Source organism: Lycium ferocissimum, chromosome 10 (genome assembly GCF_029784015.1).
Source record: "Lycium ferocissimum isolate CSIRO_LF1 chromosome 10, AGI_CSIRO_Lferr_CH_V1, whole genome shotgun sequence".
Lineage (NCBI taxonomy): Eukaryota > Viridiplantae > Streptophyta > Magnoliopsida > Solanales > Solanaceae > Lycium > Lycium ferocissimum.
In genome coordinates this window covers 55,475,963-55,495,248 of record NC_081351.1, presented here as the reverse complement: position 1 = coordinate 55,495,248, position 19,286 = coordinate 55,475,963, and positions in this window count along the sequence as shown.

Below are 19,286 nucleotides of genomic sequence, written 5' to 3'. Positions count from 1 at the left end.
ATTGTTAGAATGTGAATTGTTGGTGCAAATCATGATTTGAAAATGAGGAATGTGTTATAGTTAAGGCTCTCGGGTTTGGGCAGTTTTCGGGTGAGTGGGAGTATTATTTGAGATGTTTGAAATGTTGTATGAATTGCTTGGAATGTCTTTGAATATTGTTGGTATGGGTTCGGGTTAGTATTCGAATGTATAAGTGTTAATGTTGGCTTGAAGGTAAGCCGTTAAATTGAATTTATGAAAGTTGTTGAATGATGGAAAAGAGAGTTATTAATATTGTATTGCCTTTCGGATTGATTATTAATGTTGCTAGGTTGGTTGTTGTTGTTGTTGTTGTTGATTTGGCGAGTTAAATTCTCGGGGTTGGTCTATTTATAGGGGAAATCTTTGTTCCCAAATTTATGTAGAATTAAGGGCTAAATTGGAATTAAATGCCCAAATGTCTCTAGCTAATGTTTGGCATATTATGACTTGTTTGTAGACCTTGGCGTAGCCCGAGACGTTAGGTTGGATTTATCTTGAGTTTGAGCTAGCGTTGAGTGCGTACGAGGTATGTAAAGCCCAATCCTTTCTTCTTTTGGCATGCCTTAGCTTCAAGTAGGCTATGACACGAGCTTCGAGGAAATTTGATTCTGATGTTAATCCGAGCATTTTATGACTCTTATTCGTTTCTTGGAATTCGTATGTTGATATGATGAAATGTTGGCCTTTATGTTTTGAAATATTTGATTTTCAACTTTTGCATAAAAGTTTGGCTTTTAAAGTGTTCCTTAACTACGAACACCCGTATCTTTCACAGAAAAGCTCGGATTGCCTCGATATGCTCGTAGGTGATTGTATGGTGTATGATACAATCGTTTTTTCATAGGCGGCCCGACTCGGGTCGACACCGTTCGTGGGTCCCGCGACTCTTCTTTTAGTAATCGGTTATGACGATTTTTTTGGAAGAATTTGATTTGGTTATATATTCTGATTTCTAAGTATGCGCGATCATACTTACTTATCTTTTGAGTCTATGATAATATCTGATTTTATGCATATGGTTACTCACGCTCCGTTCGTGTGTTCTATTATATCTTTCGCCGAGTCACGGACCGGATTACGCAGTGACAAATTCGTGCGCACTTTGTTATACTCACCGGTGTTATCTTGTGTTTATGGTTGTGGTGCAGCCCCTCGCTCGGCGGGTTATAGGATATTTGGTGTTATCGTGTATGGAGTTATCTTTGTGTTATGATGTTTGACGGGGATACGGAGATTTGAAGACTTACGGTGTTATCTTGTGTTATGGCGCCATCATACGGGCGGGCGACCATATTTTACGAGCCTTATGCATGACTTGTATTTTTTTAAAGTAAACATTTTGATATTTTGAAACGCATTTACTTTAGCCCGATACATTTCGAGTATGATTCCGATTTGTATCTATATTTTCTTGCATACTCGGTACATATTTCGTGCGGAGTGCTCCCCCGGCGGTTCGGTGATCCCTTTTGTTAGGACAGCGGGGTCATCCCCTAAAAACTTATGGCGGGGAGTGTTTGAGATTATGTTTGAGTGCTCCTAGATAGGACCCACATTTTGGTATATATTCGTTCGTTGCATTTGTATATATTGGTTCGGGGGGTGCGATATTGCGGGGCCACGTATGTCCCGTCATATGATTACGTTTGTAGATTTGAAGTGCTGTGGACATGTATGTGGGTTATGCCCAGTTACATGCGGATTGTGTTTGTATGTTGTATGTTACGGCGATCCCGTTACGGGTTGTGGCACGACCTCGTCGGCTTGCATTTGTATATGTTTGGGCCGTTGTGCCATTTGTTCTCCTTGTGGGAGGCGATATATATATGGCTTGTGTTTGAGATATGTTTTGCGATAGTTTGATATAATGCGAGATACGGCGTTTGATATTTGTGTACGTATAAGCTATACGTACGTGATTCGGATTAGTGATTGTGTTTGGGTGCCCGGTTCTAGCGGTCCCTTAGTCCGCTTGGCTAGCCGGGGTTGGGTTGTGACACCTAATGTGGTTACGGAGTATATTTTTGCTCTTCAAATGGCATTGATTTTTAATTTTTGCCTTTAAAGAATTGAACTTATGTCATATACTATAAGTTATGTGATAGCGCCTTAAATTGTTCGGTGATTATATGTGCTCCTATAGATATAAGTTTGATTTTGAGACGAAATGGGTAATTGGCTAGCTTCTTGTTAGGCTAACGTTGAAGCGGAGAAATCAAGATCGGAACCCATTTAAAAGAAAAACTAGTGCAATTACTTGTTTTAACTTTCATTGTTAATTATTAGTTAAATTATATACTTCATGATTAAATGCGGCACCGATTTGGGAGTTTATGGGTCTTGAATTTTAATTTTTAATTTATTTGGTACTAATAGCCTATAGACAAATACAATGTTTGTGAACGAAAGCTACCGGATTGATCGAAATCATCAAGAATTGAACTCTAGCTCCACCCGAGCTTCAAACTCGTTTGTGATTATCTTGAATTCATTTAAGATTTTGATAATGTGTATTTATTTTACCTAAATAAGGTAACCAAAACTCATGTTTTCATCTTCTAGAATAAATGCGAACCACCACAGTGCGGGTAAAAAAAAATTCCAATAACTGAAATCTATACTACAATTTTTATAACCTTAGCTTAGAATATTTATACAAATTAACCTAATGATCCTACAATTAGTAAATAACAATAAAGTAAAAGATTTTAAAATTATATTTCAAATAATTTTAGGGTAGCATTCTTATAAGCATATATGAAGCTCACTACACGGAAGAAGCTAAGATATAGGAAGTTTAAGGATATAAGATTTGATATTATAATACCTAATAAATTACTCGATTCTGTAAACGAAAATTTGGCTCTTCAAAGCTATCAAGATTTTACCGAACGTATATGGATAAATAATATATTCTCTACATCCCAAAATAAAGCAATTTGATTAGTTTGAAGAGCTAAATTGGAGTTAGTTTAATTCAATATTTTAAAATTAAAATTTAGATATTCGAAAAATATACAGAAAAAACTATAAATTGCAATTCTGCTATCAATACAATGTAAAAATTCTTAAAATATTTGTCAAAGTTTATATAATTTGACTCTCAAAAAGTGAAATGTGACAAATATTTTGAGATAATGGAGCAAAAAAAAAAATTAACAAAAAGTTACTACAATAAAATTAATTGCCAAGGCCCAAGAGGAAGAATGATGGTAAATGCAATAGAAACTACCACGAGGTTACGTGAGACCAAATTATAAAGCCCGATTGAAGATGGTCTCGAAAAAGTGAATGAGTGCAAATCGAGAATATATGGGTTAAAAAGACAAAACCACGTCCACGATCGGAACATTTATAGGCTCAAGCCGGCCATATGGTGACTTCACGGGTTTCCATATCTGTTACAACCGGCAAAGCATAATGTGAGGACTACAAAAAAGTCCCACATTTGCTCTTTATATAATAGTAATATATGACGATCTTTCCTTTTTTTTAAAAAAAAAAATTAGGGTCTCTCTGTGAAGTTTCACTTTAGGCCCACTGGTTCATGTTGGTGAGACTAAGTTAAAGGACCTGCGAAAGGACCTCACAAAGGAAACTTTATCATATGCCCTCTCTAGGTCAATGAACACCATATTTAACTTTCTCTCTTTGTCCCCATGAAAGGTGTTATGAGATTCGGCAATATCTAATAAAATGAATAGTTTTTAATTAGATCTGCACATCGGTTTGGCATAGATTTTCACGTGTCTTCTCGCAAATGCATTGAGACATATCCCCTCTTTATCCTCTCGACGACCATCCTCTCCCCGGACTTTCATAGTCGGTGGCTTTGCGTAATAAAGATTGATTTAATTTATTTTAAATGCTCGGAGTCCTTGGACAGTAAATAAAATCAGTTGAGTACCCTACAGGGTCTAGGTAAATTTTTATGAAATCATTTGGGCTAATATCTCACCTTTTCAAATTGATAAAGAAGTCTCCAGAGTAATTTTAATTATATTCGAAGAATTTTCTTTTATTGTTGAAATTAATCAAAGGGGGGCAAGAAAACCCTTTTTGATAATCATTTGTCTCATTAATTAAATCAAGGAAAAATTAGATCAATAGATGATTTTATTCCATAACCATTGTCAAGGTATTTTGAGTAATTGAAAGAATTGACCATTTTTAAATTTAAATCTTGATTCTGTGTGTGTTGGCGTAGTTGATTAATTTCTCTTTTATATGGTTAATTACTTCAAAGCAGTATCTACAAAATGAGTTTTACTTTTTAATTATGAGTCATGTCTAAATTATTTTAAGTCCCAATGGACTAATAATTAGTTTTTTCTTTACTTATTTATTTACTAGTTTATATTTCCCCCCGACCTTTTTATGCATATATATGTATATAGCATGTATATAAATGATATGTATATACCAATATACATGTGCATATATATATATATATATATATATATATATATATATATATATATATATATATATATATATATATATATATATATATATATGATATATAGGCCCGAGATTCTTTCAATAAATAACGGATTGTTGAGGCCCGGCCCAAAGGACGTTGGGACCGGTCCAATAAGAGTTAAATGAGGGTGTATTACACCTCTCCTCCGTCCAGATAAAATTAAAGACCCTAGGGGTCTGTTTGTAAAGAAAAGAGGAGGGAGGCGGCTAGGGAGCAAAACCCTAGCGCCGCCTCCTATTCACCACCCATCCCCGCCCTTTTTACGATCCCGTCCCATCTCGCACATCTAGTGGCGTGAAGAGAGAAGGCAAAGCATTCAATGCTTTGTCCTTCTCTCCCCAAAATCGGGCCAAACAAACCCTTAAAGGTACGACTCACCTTCCCTTTTATTTTTCTGCCATTAATGATGATATGGAGGCTTGTAAGCCATTGATTTCATTGTTGTACCATAGATCTGGGCCGTAGGTTCGAGTTTGTGAGTAGGACTTGCATAAATTTGCAAGTCCCACATCGGTAGTGGTAGTTTTCAAAGCCATTCTGGGGTTTCTATTATAGAAATCCCCATTCATTCAAGTAAAGGAGTTGGAAACTTGATATAGATTGAAAATCTACCATTTTTAATCTTAAGGGTTCCAAAGTCAAATTTTTTTTGTTTTAAAGCTTAAGTTTTCTTTAAAGTTCTAGCTCTAAAATTCATTTTTTTTAATTTCTGTTGGTGCTTTTGGTGGCTTGAGTTGGGAGTTGGAGCATAAAGGCTTTCTAATCCATTGCTTGTGCCCCGGTTGCACCCATAAAATATAAATGCCTTTTAGTTTAATGCCATTTCTTATTTTATGTCTTGTTTAATTCATTAGATGCTAGTTAGGGTGGTGCTTTAGTTTATTGTTATGTTGTGTTTTGCTTAGCTTAGTTTAGTTTAGTTTTGGTTGATGAAGATTTTGTTTTAAAGTAGCATTTTAGTTCCATGTTTTCATTACTTGAAATCTGCTTATGTTGTGCCTAGTTGATAGGAATATGTGAGAGCTTGTCATGAAGATTAAGTAGTCCTGGTTCTTTGTGCTCAGTTCTTGTTTGATGTGGTGTTAGGTAACATAATTGTGTGGTCTATGATGGGGTGTGAGTTAATGTAGTAGCTGGTCATCCTTTACATTCTGGTTCTGCTTGCATTATATCTAGTTAAGGTGTGTGTATGGTTTAGGACAAGATGGCTAAGTCAATATGTTTGGGTTCAGTCATTTTTCTTTTATACTAGTGTCCACATTGTACTTAGTCTATGTAATTACTTGTGGTTTAAAAACAAAGCTCAAACCTGATGTACTTATTGTGATTCCCCTTTGATTTTATCTGCATTTTACCCAATTAGGGAGTCTCATGTGAGTTATAGAATAATTCTTAAACTGATTAGATTGTTTTGATTTAACTTCTTCGTCTGGATCTTTGTTCATGCTTTGCACAACTAGTTTGTTCTTTTTCCTAGCACCTAACATAGGCTATAATATTGAGTTAATGAACCTGCCTCACTTATATTTTCATTTAGCTTCCCTACTTTTGCCCTTGGCTGTTCAGTTATGATTAAAGACCTGTGAAGGTAGTTTTGGGACCATAGTCTGAGTGGGAGAAGGTTTGTCTAATGTGGATTTCCTTCTAGATTTTCTTCATCTTATCATGACTATCTAAATACTTTTAAGTGTTTCATACAAGGGTCTAGTTTGTGGTTCATGCTAGTGTATTGCTTAGTATAGGTTCTGTGTTGTGAATTAAGGTCAAGATAGGTTTGTTGAAGTTATGAATAGTCTAGTCATGTGTATCTCATATAGTAAATTAGATTCATGAGGCTAGTTTAAAGTCACAAGCTCATTGAGAAACCTGATTTGCCTTATGTCCTGTTATTTCTCAGTAAGAGTTTGTCATGGGCTGGGGATTGATAAAGGGGAAGGGCCAAGAGGTTTGTCTGAAGTAGGTTACCCAGTCTGGTCATTGTTTGACCTGTGTGATTATATGTTAGTTAGGAGTTTGATGACTTGAACCAATGAATCATGGTCTGTCCTGCTTGATCACAAGTGTCATTAGAAAGTTAAGCTTACCTCTGTGTGAACCCAACATGATTATTGTTTGTTTAATGTGGTTATGTGTCAAAATATGATAAAGACTCATCATGTTGAGCCTTAGCCTGTTTGCTAATGTCCTACCTGGTCATATACTTGTTGGAGAGGTTGAGAAGTCTAAGTAGAGTTGTACTTAGTCTAGGTATCACATTGTCTTCCCTCAAATGACTTGGTCTGTTTGAAAGCTTGAAGTTGTCATGTGTTGGACCTGGTCAGACCCTGTTTGTTCTTTAATGGTGTTTGGATTCCAAAACTGGTGAATGTCATGTGTGCTCTTTGTGGATTCCTACTTATTGTACTTGGCAATTTGTTTGGCCTGATTCTTGTTGTCTCACCTAAACCCTGTCTATTTGATAAAACTTGGCACTTTGGGGTTGTAATAAGGTATATTGAGACAAAGGTTCTAGAAGGGGGGTAGGGATAGTTTGGACTTTAAAAAAAAAAACTAGCTAAGTATTCCAACTTGGTCTAATTGTTACCTTGATGCTTGTGTCTTGTCTGATTGATTGTTTCACTTAAAGAATAAGTTTAGATAGGTTATGTGATCATAGGATTGTTAAGTCTCATTTTTGGTCAAGATGATTATTGTGGAATGGTCTGTTTTTTTTTTTCTCTCAAAGTGATTTACTCCTCTGTTTTCCTTAAAATCCTTGTGAGTCTGTCCAATAGGGATTTGATCCATAAGCTAAGTGTTGTTTCTCCTCTCTGTGTTTATGTGTTAGGTGTGTCCCTGTAATTTGATGAAAGCATCTTGTGTGATAAGTTCTGTCAGTTTTGTCTCTCTTAAAGCTTGTGGCTATTTTGAGAAGTTAATTGTAAGGTTAATAGGTCTAGTTTTCAAAAAGAAACTTGTCTGATGTTTGTTTAAAAACTTGAGGTTAAAGATTTGCTAGAATACAGTATGTTACTCCTAAATTTGACTTCAAATTCTTTTTCTCAAATCATAAGACACCTGCACATATCTATGGTATAAGTATAACTCCATCATGCTTTAAAAACAGAACTTGTAGATGGTTAACTAGTTGCATTATTCATTTCATTTAGAGGGACTTATTATTGTAAATTCATTTTGGTTCTAGGTCCATAACATAGGATCAGCTTCTTCCTCTTTCTTATTGATAAAAGTGAGAACAAAAGATCTTTTCTGCTTAATTCCGCGGTTAAAATGCTTGATCTCTTGTTTTGTCCACTTCTGTGTAATCTACCACTGGGATGTTTTGCACCTGGTTCCTCTTTGCAAATCCAAAATTTTGTTTTCATGTCCTTGTGTGATGACTATGACACGTATGGTCTTGGGTGTTAAAGTTCTAAGTTTTAATCTTTAAGATCCCTTCCTGAGGCTATTGTGTGACGGTGAAGAGTGATGTGTATCCTAGCTTAGAGTTATTCAGTTTGAAAGTGTGTGAAGTGTTTGTTTCTTTTCAAAGGCATTTTTGTGAAGCATTTGTTTCTTTTTTCAAAAACCTATCTATGAAGTGTTTGTTTTTCCTTTCAAAACCAGTGTGAGGGATGTTTTGTTTCCCTTTCCAACCATTCTGTGAAGTGCTTGCTTTCCTTCCTTTTCCTTTTCTCCTCTACTATGCTCAGAATTGTTTGTGACATCCCTTGTTTGTGCTAGGTCTGTTTTACATCTGGTTGCACTATCTTGTCCACTTTTCATCTCAAGTTGAGTTACAAAAGCTTTATGTTATTTGAGTTCACCCTTGCTTCACAAAAACTTGTAGAATTTGATATAAAAAAAACACAGAGATGATTTCCTGTTTCTGATTATGTAACCTCTGTGATGTGTATGTATTGGTCTCTTATTATGTGTTGACTTAGTGCATCATTTCCCTATCCCCAGGCCATGTTTTAGACTAAGTAGCACATGCTTAAGCTTCTTTTGCTTGTCTGAACCTGGTTTCTTTCCTTAGAGGAATCATTTTGAACTTTAGTTGTTGTTCTACTTAATGTTGTCTATTTCTTTCTTCTTTCTTCAAGAGTTTTCTTTTCTCTTGTGATCCTTCTCATCTGTCCTAAATCCATCCCTGGCTTAAATAAAAGAATAGGATTTTTGTTTTAGCTTATTTTTAGATGTAACGTGTGTGGCAAGTTTATTTGAATTCTTTTTATTGTAAGCTGCTTCCTAAAACTGCAAATTCTAGCTAGAGTACAATGATGAAATGTTTAGCCCAATCTGTGACCTAATGTAGTTCCCACCTTGGACCATTCTTGGGACCTTGACTTAGTATTACTCCTGCATTTTCCTATATCACATTAGGACTAGGTAGCACACACCTGCTTTGTTTTGTTTTGTTTTGTTGTTTGAACTACTATCTGAACCCCATGTGTCTGAGACTCTGTGTGTTGTTTTCTTTCCTGATACTTTGTCTTGTCCTCACTTTGTGTTGTCCTCCTTCCATGGCATAGAGCTAGGACCAAACTGTTGTGAGTTATTTAAAGTCCCCAGCCTTTGTGTTTTACTTACCCCATGCCTATGTGACATTGTCATTGACTCTTTCCTTATTTGCACCTGTGGAGTGAAACCTTTTTTTCTTTTTTATGATCATGCCTTGGCCTTGTCTTGGCTCCTACATCTGTGTGTGTGATTCATGGCCTCCAGACTCTTCCTCCAGGACCTAACTCTGTTTTCTGCCTGTTAGCTTCCCTTGTAGCCTTGCTTTTGTCTTCTTTTACCCCTAGGGTCATGAGCTGCATACCCATACCACTATGTGTTACTGTTTTCCCGGTGGTTTTTTTTTTTTTATAGGACACTCTTGTTCCTTATGACTTGTTTTCTTGTGTGCTTCTCTCCTTTCCTGCTCCTCCTTCTACTTGAGACACCCTGTATGCTTGCTTGTATGTGATCACATGACCTCCAAGGCATTTCATTTTGCTTAAGCATTGTTGCCTACATTTGGTCATGTATACCTCTCTCCACTTTAGTGTGCATACTAGACATGCCTGCCTAAGTCTAGTCATGTTGGGTTTAATTGGTTCTACTGGACATGAGATTCTTATACAAGTATTTTTGAGGTTGGATGTCATCCGGGTTAATTGTTTGAGCCTATACAAACATTTTGGTTTGTTGTATTTTTCCTTGGCAACTGCTTGTTTCCTTCCTTTTGCCTTTGTTTGCAACTGCTGGTGTTGTTTGCCTCTGCCCCTTTAAAAAAAGTTGTATTTTGATTGGTCAAGTGCCATTTTATGACATCAAGGTTCTCTATAATGTTTGTTTCAGTGTATATACTTGTATATTGCTCCATGGCTACTCATTGAAATTGTACTAGCTCTTTGGTATGTTACTTGTATGTCCATAGCACTTTTGGTTCTGTGCTCTCTCTGTCCTCTCTCAATAAGGCCCAAATGAACCTAAGCCAAGTGTGGTAATTCGGGGTTGTCTTAATCTCCTGGTGTGAGCCATGCCTGGGGTTCTTCGAAACCCCTTGGAACTTGTGCGACATCAAAAATACGGGATCAAGACCTAGTCCCCATGCCATTTCTAAAATTTTAGGATAATTTGAGTTTTATTGGAGTAGGCGAAGGGGTAAGCATGGATCAAGTGTGGACCGCCTTATTTATAATATATATAAGCGGCTAAGGGGGTACGAACACTGCATCAAATGCTTGTACCAACAACTTTACAAATTGTACACGCAATGAATGTTTGTACCAAAAGCTATATAACTTGTACATTTTACCCAACTAGTTTTTTATCCCACGTGGACATATGTCATAGTACTTAAAATTTATTCCCTTCTCATGTATAGACGTATGCACTTCAATTTTAATTCTCAACACACGTTTATTTCCCTTGGCACTTTTACTTGTTTACTTTTGACTTTTCACGCTCTTTATTGAATATTTATTCTCTTCGAATCATGTATAGACATATGGAAAATAGTTCAATTTTAATTCTCCTACACAAATTTATTTCCTCCGTGCACTTTTACTTGTTCACTTTTGACTTTTCACGTTCTTTAAGAATTAACCAACACCGCAATACCTTATTGTACCAAAAGCTTTATAAATTGTATACGCAATGAATGATTGTACCAAAAGCTATATAACTTGTACACTTTAACCAACTACTTTTTTATCGCACGTGGACATATGTCATAGTACTTAATATTTATTCCCTTCTCATGTATAGACGTATACACTTCAATTTTAATTCTCCGACACATTTATTTCCTCTGTGCACTTTTACTTGTTCACTTTTGACTTTTAAGGACGTTCTTCTTTCTAGAGCAGAATATTTATTCTCTTCCCATGTATAGACGTATGTAATTCAATTTTAATTCTCCTACACAAATTTATTTACTCCGTGCACTTTTACTTGTTCACTTTTGACTTTTCACGTTCTTTAATTAAGAATTAATAAATCCCACGTGGACATATGTCATAGTCTTGAATTTGAATATTTATTCTCTTCTCATGTATACACGTACGCATTTCAATTTTAATTCTCCGACTCATATTTATTTTCTCCGTGCACTTTTACTTGTTCACTTTCGACTTTTCACACTCTTGCCGAATATTTATTCTCTTTGCGTATATATGTATCGCACTTCAATTTTAATTTATTACACATTTATTTCTTCCGTTGCCCTTTTACTTGTTCACTTCGACTTTTCACGTTCTTTTAAGAATTAATAAATGAAGTAATCCTCCGTCCCATATTACTTGGCCACATTACTTGACTTTTCACATTCTTTAAGAATTACTAAATGAAGTACTCCCTTCGTCCCATATTACTTGTTATGTCCCCACAGGTCCACAGTGTCTTAATTGTCCTTTCATTTCCTTCATTTGACATATACTCCCTCTATCCCAATTTAAGTGTCTGCGTTTGACTAGACACGGAGTTTAAGAAATAAAGACCTTCATCCCATATTAATTGTCCACATTACTATACTTGACTTTTCATGTTCTTTAAAAATTAATAAATGAAGTACTCCCTTCGTCCCATACTACTTGGCCACATTAATAAAAATATATGTCTATTTTTCTATTCTATATTTTTCTTTTATTTTTTTATATTTCTATTAGATATAAACGCCCAAGGTGGACGAACACAACAACAATAAATTGTACAAAAAGCAACTGAAATTGTACTCTAAGCAGGAACTAACATGTGTACATTTTAGAAGTTGAACATTAATTCTACCTCTTGTGTGTTTACTTTTTAAGTCCCCACGGGTCCGCAGTGTCTCAATTGTCCTTTCATTTCCTTCATTTGGCATATACTCCCTCTGTCTCAATTTAAGTATCTGCGTTTGACTAGACACGGAGTTTAAGAAATAAAGATAGACTTTCAAATCTTGTGGTTCTAAATTAAAAATATGTATAATATAATAAAATATCCTTTGAATCTTTTGATTATAAACATGACATGTAAGATAGTTGAATTGTCAACTTACTAAATATAAAAAGAGGCGGACATAATCAAAATAAGACAAATTTTAACAACAATTGAGAAATTAAAGGGAAAAATAAAAGGAAAAGAAAAAAATATAGAGACTCACTAAGGAGAATCGCAGTATTCTTTGCAAAATATATAAACCATAAAGAATAACTAAATTGAGTAATTAAATTAATCATGTTGGGCCCCGTGCATCGCACGGGCATAGTTTGCTAGCTAGTGTATATATGTATACTCTATCTTATATACATGTGTGTGTATTTATAACTTTAGTCACTTACCTTAGTGATAAGTTCAACGATTATAAATTAACCAGTGTTTTCTTTTTTTTCTCCCCTCCTCCTCCTACCACGTGGCAACTCAAGTCACAAATGCATAAAACCATCCCTTGGGCCCAATGCCCAAGTAGGAATACTACTTTAAAATAGAGTCCGGGGAGACAAAGAACATAGCAAGGGGCGCAGAACGCCCAGCCATGAGTGAAAATGGCCAACTAGGGGCTTGGTACGCCCCTAGTCTAACTTAGCCTCTTTATATACATTCGTAGACTTATTCCCATCTTGATGAACTTGTAAAAAGTGTATTCAAACTCATATTATAGTGGAAAATCCTTATGATTGGAATTAGACGTCTTAGGACAACAATTCTTATGCCGTTTAGTCTACTTTAGGTCCCCGTACGCGATTTTTTTAAAACCACAGACTCAAACATAATTTCTTCTTTCCTTTTCTTTTCTTACAACTAAGTATCAAAGTGAGACCTTTGCAAAAACTGCTTTCAAAACAGATCACTATGGATTTTCCAAGTTTAAATAAGCAAATCACGTTTTATATAATAAAGCTATTTCTTGAAAAATGAGTTAATCAACTGACTTCCTACTCCAAACTGAAATTTCCAAAATCAGCTTTTAATGGACAAATTTAACAATTGGGTTTAATCTTACAAATTCATAAATGACCAATTTGGCACGATATCGGGGCCGATTTTGCAGACTTAAACAAAAAAAATCGATTTTGCAAAGTTATGAATCTCATTTTTCGAAAAATAGAGATAAATGAAGGTTTTTAGAATTTGGATTGTTTTGGCCCAAAGTGGCCCAAATTAACTTACATTTTTAAGACGGGATATACTCGTTCAAATATAAAATGCCTTTATAAATGATTAAAGAACCTATGCGTAATATAAAATTCCGAATAAGACTGAAACGTACCAGTACGTGTCAACCCGAGCCCCGGTTTATGAGTATAAAATAAATATCTTATAAACAATGTTTTCCTTTACAATTAATATATTTTTCTTATATATAAAGGGAAACTATTTATACTCGGATAATATAAATTCGAAACTACGATACCCCTATAAGTAAGGGGATATATTCTTCCAAATTATATGATATGCATGACAATCTTCTTCTTTTTTACGGGAAAATAAACACAAAAGTTTAAACAAATACTCATACATTGGAATTCGAAGGTCAACCGTATAGTACAGATTCTTAATACTGGGGTGCTTAACACCTTCCCCAGGGGATCATCAGAACCCTTACCTAGAACTCTAGATTACAAAGTTTTTTTCACGGTATTTGAATAAACCCTTCAAAATCGGTTTTCCTAATTTCCTAAAAATTAGGTGGCGACTCTTTTCAAAATAAGTCCGAAAGAGCACCAACGAGTTCGTAGTAGCCTTTTTACGCCCTAAACCCGCGTGAAAAAAGTGAACCATTACATCGTCTACCAACAATTCGCCATCATCGTCCTTGATGCACTTCACTTGATTCAGGTCGCGAGACTTCTGCTCTCTCGTCTTGGTGAGCCTATACAACTTCCTATCCCCTCATTTGCATTCGAGCTCTTCATACAAGTGCTCAAAAGTTGTTGTTTTAGCCGTTGTGACCACTAGCTTCTCATCCTTCTTATCATATATATTTTTTTAAAAGTTTTTTTTAATACTTTAATAAAAATGTACTAAAAATGCCTTATAGAGAGACATTGCAATGTCTTCATATATGGCTCCAAACTGCGCAACATATGCAGATTGGCAATTTTTAGACTCTTTAAGTCCAACTACTGAATTTGTACAATATTTAAAAAAAAATAAAATAAAAAAAAAAACAACGCTCTAATCTATTTTTAACTGAATATTTTTGTTCAATATATATTTTCATAACAGTTCAACACTGTAATCCAATTGTTTGGCTGTGGAGAAAAGGAACAAACGACATTGAATAATTCTGATCGTTCCTATAATTGTTAGTCATGATGGTTATATTATTAACATTACAGCTAATGTGATTATTGCCTTTATTCGTAGGTTCTTTTTTCCATTTCTATAATTGTATATTTATTTTTGTAATAAAGAAAGACAATGAAAATGTGTAAGGGTGATGAAAAGCTGTAAAGGAAAATAATAGTCACATTAGTTGTAGACGAATAGATATAGCATTGAAGTCTCCTTTTTCACCTTTCTATTTATCATATTTCAGAAATAGTAACTTTTAACTTTCCTAGAGCTTATTTCTAGTTTATGTTAAACTCGGGCCTCAATCAACAATGCCTCACAAGAGGCAAAAAAAAAGAGTTGTCATGAGTTTGATAGTGATTTTTACATGTTTTCTTGTGATATAGCAAAGGAAATGATTGTGGTTGAGTTCAAAGGACCACTATATATTAAAAAAGTCAAAGTCGGAGGAGATAGCCTAATGACCATTCATGATCATTGCTGCTTTTTCACCAAAAATTTCTCCTTAAGCGCCTTTTAGTTATTTTAGTCCCTTTTATCTGTCAATTTTCATGATTCAACTTTTTTGCTCATACTAGTTGTTATAATGTTTTGGCTTTTTTAATATAGCTCTTAGAATGTGGATGTTGGGTTCTTAGTAGTTAGACTAAATTTGAGGATTCGCATTGTGTGTAAACTTTATAAATTTCAAATGTGGGCATTGAAAAGCCAGATTTTTCATTGGTATTTTTGTTATCAATTTGTTGAGATTTTGTGAATTTTTAATTTATTTAGAAATTTACATTATTTAGGAGGTGTAGAATTTCTTACCCAGAATAGAAATAGAATTTTTTTTTTATTGTAATTGGTTGTCTCTCATTAATCAGTTAGAATTTACTTGTATAAATATTTCTTCTCGTGGAATGTAAAGACATACTAAAATGCGAAAGAAGACTTTTCTTCTACGATTTTTTTTTTTAATTTCTTCATGATATCAGGGTCTCTACTATCTCTGTAGGAAATTGAATAGCTTTCGTTGCCACCAGACATGTCACTCAAATCTGGCACCTAGGTCGCGATAGGGCACCTGACGAGCTACAACTTATAAGGTGAATCCTCTAAGCTAAATCATGTGATAATTAAGCAAAGAGGGACAATATAGATATAGATAAGTGTGGAAGTCAAAATAAAGTATAAGCTTGCTCATACAACCCCTAAGTATGCAAGTCACGCAGCTATTAATATTTGGGGATACAAGATACGAGCTAGACGCAACTCAGTACTATAGAAATACTAAGTCTGCTAAGAGGAAGTGATCATCGGGATCTAATGGAATCTCGCCTCAATTGGAATGTTTTGGTGAAAGCTGGAGTCACTGGTCGGCTACTTGGTTACTATCTGCCCCCCTACATACACTCAAACAACAACAAGCGTGAGTCTGAAGACCTAGTAAGATTATTGACTCGACCTCTCAACTCTCCTCGGGGCAAGTCTTTAGAAATTATTGGTAATGCATAAAGGCGTAATCAAGGCAATACATATATAACAATAACATACAAGTGTAGAGACTGAATTGTAACTAGTGGTACAACCAACAAGTGTAAACACAACATGAAAACTGTAATAAGATGTTATGGGGCATAGGTTGTCCGCCTGACCCGATCATGAAAATTGAAGTATAATCATTAAATTTGTGTTAGGAATCCATACCTAGAATATTATAACAAAATTATACATTTTTCATTGCTCAAACTGATAGCTAATCGGCTCAAAAATTAAAAAATAACACTTAATTCTTATCTAAAATTAGAATTATGGTATTTATATATTACAATGCCTCTTTCGCGATAGCGAGATCCACCATCGCGGCTGCGAGTCCCCACCTGGCAATACTTTCACGATCACGTGGGAAAGTTGAACGCGTCTGACCTATGGCTCATCACATAAATTTCGATAAATTATTAAATGATACTCCATAATTAATTTGTTATCACATATTAAATTAAACAGTATAAAAAAATGTAGTTATGTATAAAAGTTACAATCTTTTACCACTAGTTGAAAAGCAATAGTGAATGAGATTACCTTATTCATTTATATAGTTTCATATCCATAATCTCTACCTCTGGCCCTACCCCCACAATTAAAGGAAAAGCAATTTACACTTTCACCCTTAACAAATTCTTCTCTCAAGTAAATTAGTACTCAACTTCTTCCCTAAAAAAAACTATCAAATACTCGTGAGTAACATACTCCGAGCTAATTAAGATGTTAGGGATAATAGGTCTACTACAAATTCAACCATTTATGGTGAGTGTATGCGCAATCGCGTAGAAAATGGTATGACCTATGCTATAGACGGCTACCAGGATTTTACTCTTGGTGGTCCATCCGATAACACAGAAGCCTTGCGCTATCAAATTTGCTGCCTTCATTGGAATTTTCACGCTTGATTGGATGCCGCCAACCATCAGCCTCCACCTACAAGGCAACCATCGTCAGCGCAACAATACATATTCTTATAATTTTAATTAAATAAAATTCTAACAATACATGTTGTTGCGTTGACGATGGTTGTAGTGCAGGAGGAGGCCGGTGGTTGTTGGCATCCAACCTATAGAGTGAAATTTCTGATGACAACACAAGACTTTTATGCTATCAGAAGGACCACCAGGAGCAAAATTCTGACAGCCATGGGTAGCATAGGTCATAACACTTTCACTCACCACTAATGGTTGGACTTGTAGGCCTATTATCCCGAGCAACTTGATTGGCTCAGAGCATGTTAGCCATTATTGATAGATAATTTCTTTTAAGGTAGAGATGAGTACTGATTTGCTTGAGAGGCATGTGATTAAACTTTTTATGATATGGATCAGTTAAATAGATTTTTTTTTTAAGGGTGAAGCTGATAATTTTCTTTCCTTTTAATGTAGGGGGTGGGACCAAGGACATAGATTATGGATATGAGATTATATATAAATAAGGTAGTCTCATATTACTGCCCCTTTCAACTAGGGGTGGGCATCGTATAGTGTATACCAAATTACCATATCGAAATATTTTTTTTTTATACCGCAGTTTTGATATTATGGTATTCAGTATGGTATTTGGTATGCATTTTTTTGGCATTCGGTATGGTATTCAATTTTTATATAAAAAATATATATCGAAATACCTAATATCGTATCGAAGTATATAGTTACGCATACAATTCATATATATTATTATAAAACTAACAAATATACAAATTAGTGTTCGTATAATACTTGTTGTTTAGACGTTGAAACGTTGACTGCTCTATCTTGATTGAAATGTATTTTTTTGTGTAATTTATTAACGAGGAGAATTATTGTACTTTCTTTTGAATATTTCTATGTGCGTAAGATGTTAGTACGATATAATTGAGATGTTTCTTGAAAACCCGACGTCATAATTCTCTATTATATGAGACTTGTAGTCTAAGTCGAATAGATTATAATTGCCAATTTCCGTACCATACGAACTTAAAAATACTGAAACATACCATATTAATTTGCTATGATAATGATATGGTATTTTTAAAAACCAAAAATCGAATTATTGAACGAAGTTTTCAGTGCCGTACCATGCCAACCCTATCTTCAACTAGTGGTAAGAAGATTATAACTTACATACATAGTTACATAAAAAATTTATACTATCTATTTTAGTATGTGATAATAAATTAATTATAGAGTACAGGACACATGAAATTTAAAGATGACACACTGTCGATTTTTATGTTCACAGTATGCTGTCACGCCATAAGTTCCTCCATTGTGGGTTGTATTATACCTTTATTCTTGTTAGTTGGGCTTGATCACGTAGGATCTCTGACGCGTTGCTACGTCGGGGGTGTGCGGTTACAAAAGACTCAGATTGGCTCGGGTATACGCCTATTTTTTGTTCCTCGTCATCACCAGAGTCTCATTTCACATCAATGTGATCCTCTTCGTTTAGGGTTTCATCAGGGTTTAGGCAGTAGTGTCGCGTGACCTAGCAATGGCTAGAAAGAGTAGCCAAACCTTGTTCGGTAATCATTTTTTTGCTTGCAAACACAAAATCAACGAAGAATTGGAATACACTGGGATAATTTTGTTTAGCCTAAAATTCATTTTTTAAAAACTAGTTTAATTTATTTGAAAGGGTTCTTTAGCAACCCAATTAATTCAAACATCATTAAACCTTTGACTAAGTGATCGAAATAGTAAATAGTAATGGAAATAATAAGCAAAATAATCGACAATAATTAAAGAAATGAATGATAAAAAAGAAGACATTTCTTATTCAATTTTCTTGAATAGAAATGATAAGTGCTTGATGAATGAATGTTGAACAATTGCCTTCTACATGTAGAGCATAATAGAGGATTTAATATGTAAATGGACGAAAAATCAAATGGGGGTACAATTAGGGGATAATGTGATAAATATAGAATTGACCTCACTAATTAACTTCCCTAGCCCTACACAAGTCTTAGGCGTTATTGAAGTGGAGATCGTGAACTCTTGATAGGACAGAATGCGATCCTTTAAATTTTGGAACTGTAATGTTATCAGAAATATATATTGCTTGCTTGTTTTGCACTATGTATAGGGCAACTATTCTAAGCAACAACATATCTGATGCCCCCATGACTTATGGAGGACTCGTTTTAGCACGGACTGCTCGGCCGAGGGCGATCTATCAGCCATCTCGCTTATTTCAAGGCAAAAAACTCCTTTTACCAATACAATAATGTTTGGTTATTAAATGGAACTTTCTTAATAGTGGTAGTTAGTTTTTGCACTGTATACTCGCCCCACCAAAAGAATAGCCGACAAATGTATATGTTTTGAATATTAATGTATAATACACATAAAATATACATATTTCATATATTTTTTTTTAATATATTAGCTAGTGAATATGATTATTTTCTTCTAACCGGCCAAATGTGTAACTTACCTTTATAATTAAAATTTCCTTAAAATCTTGTGTTCTGTATAATTTCCTCCATAAGTATAAAGGGTAAAGGGCAATTTGCACGATTGTC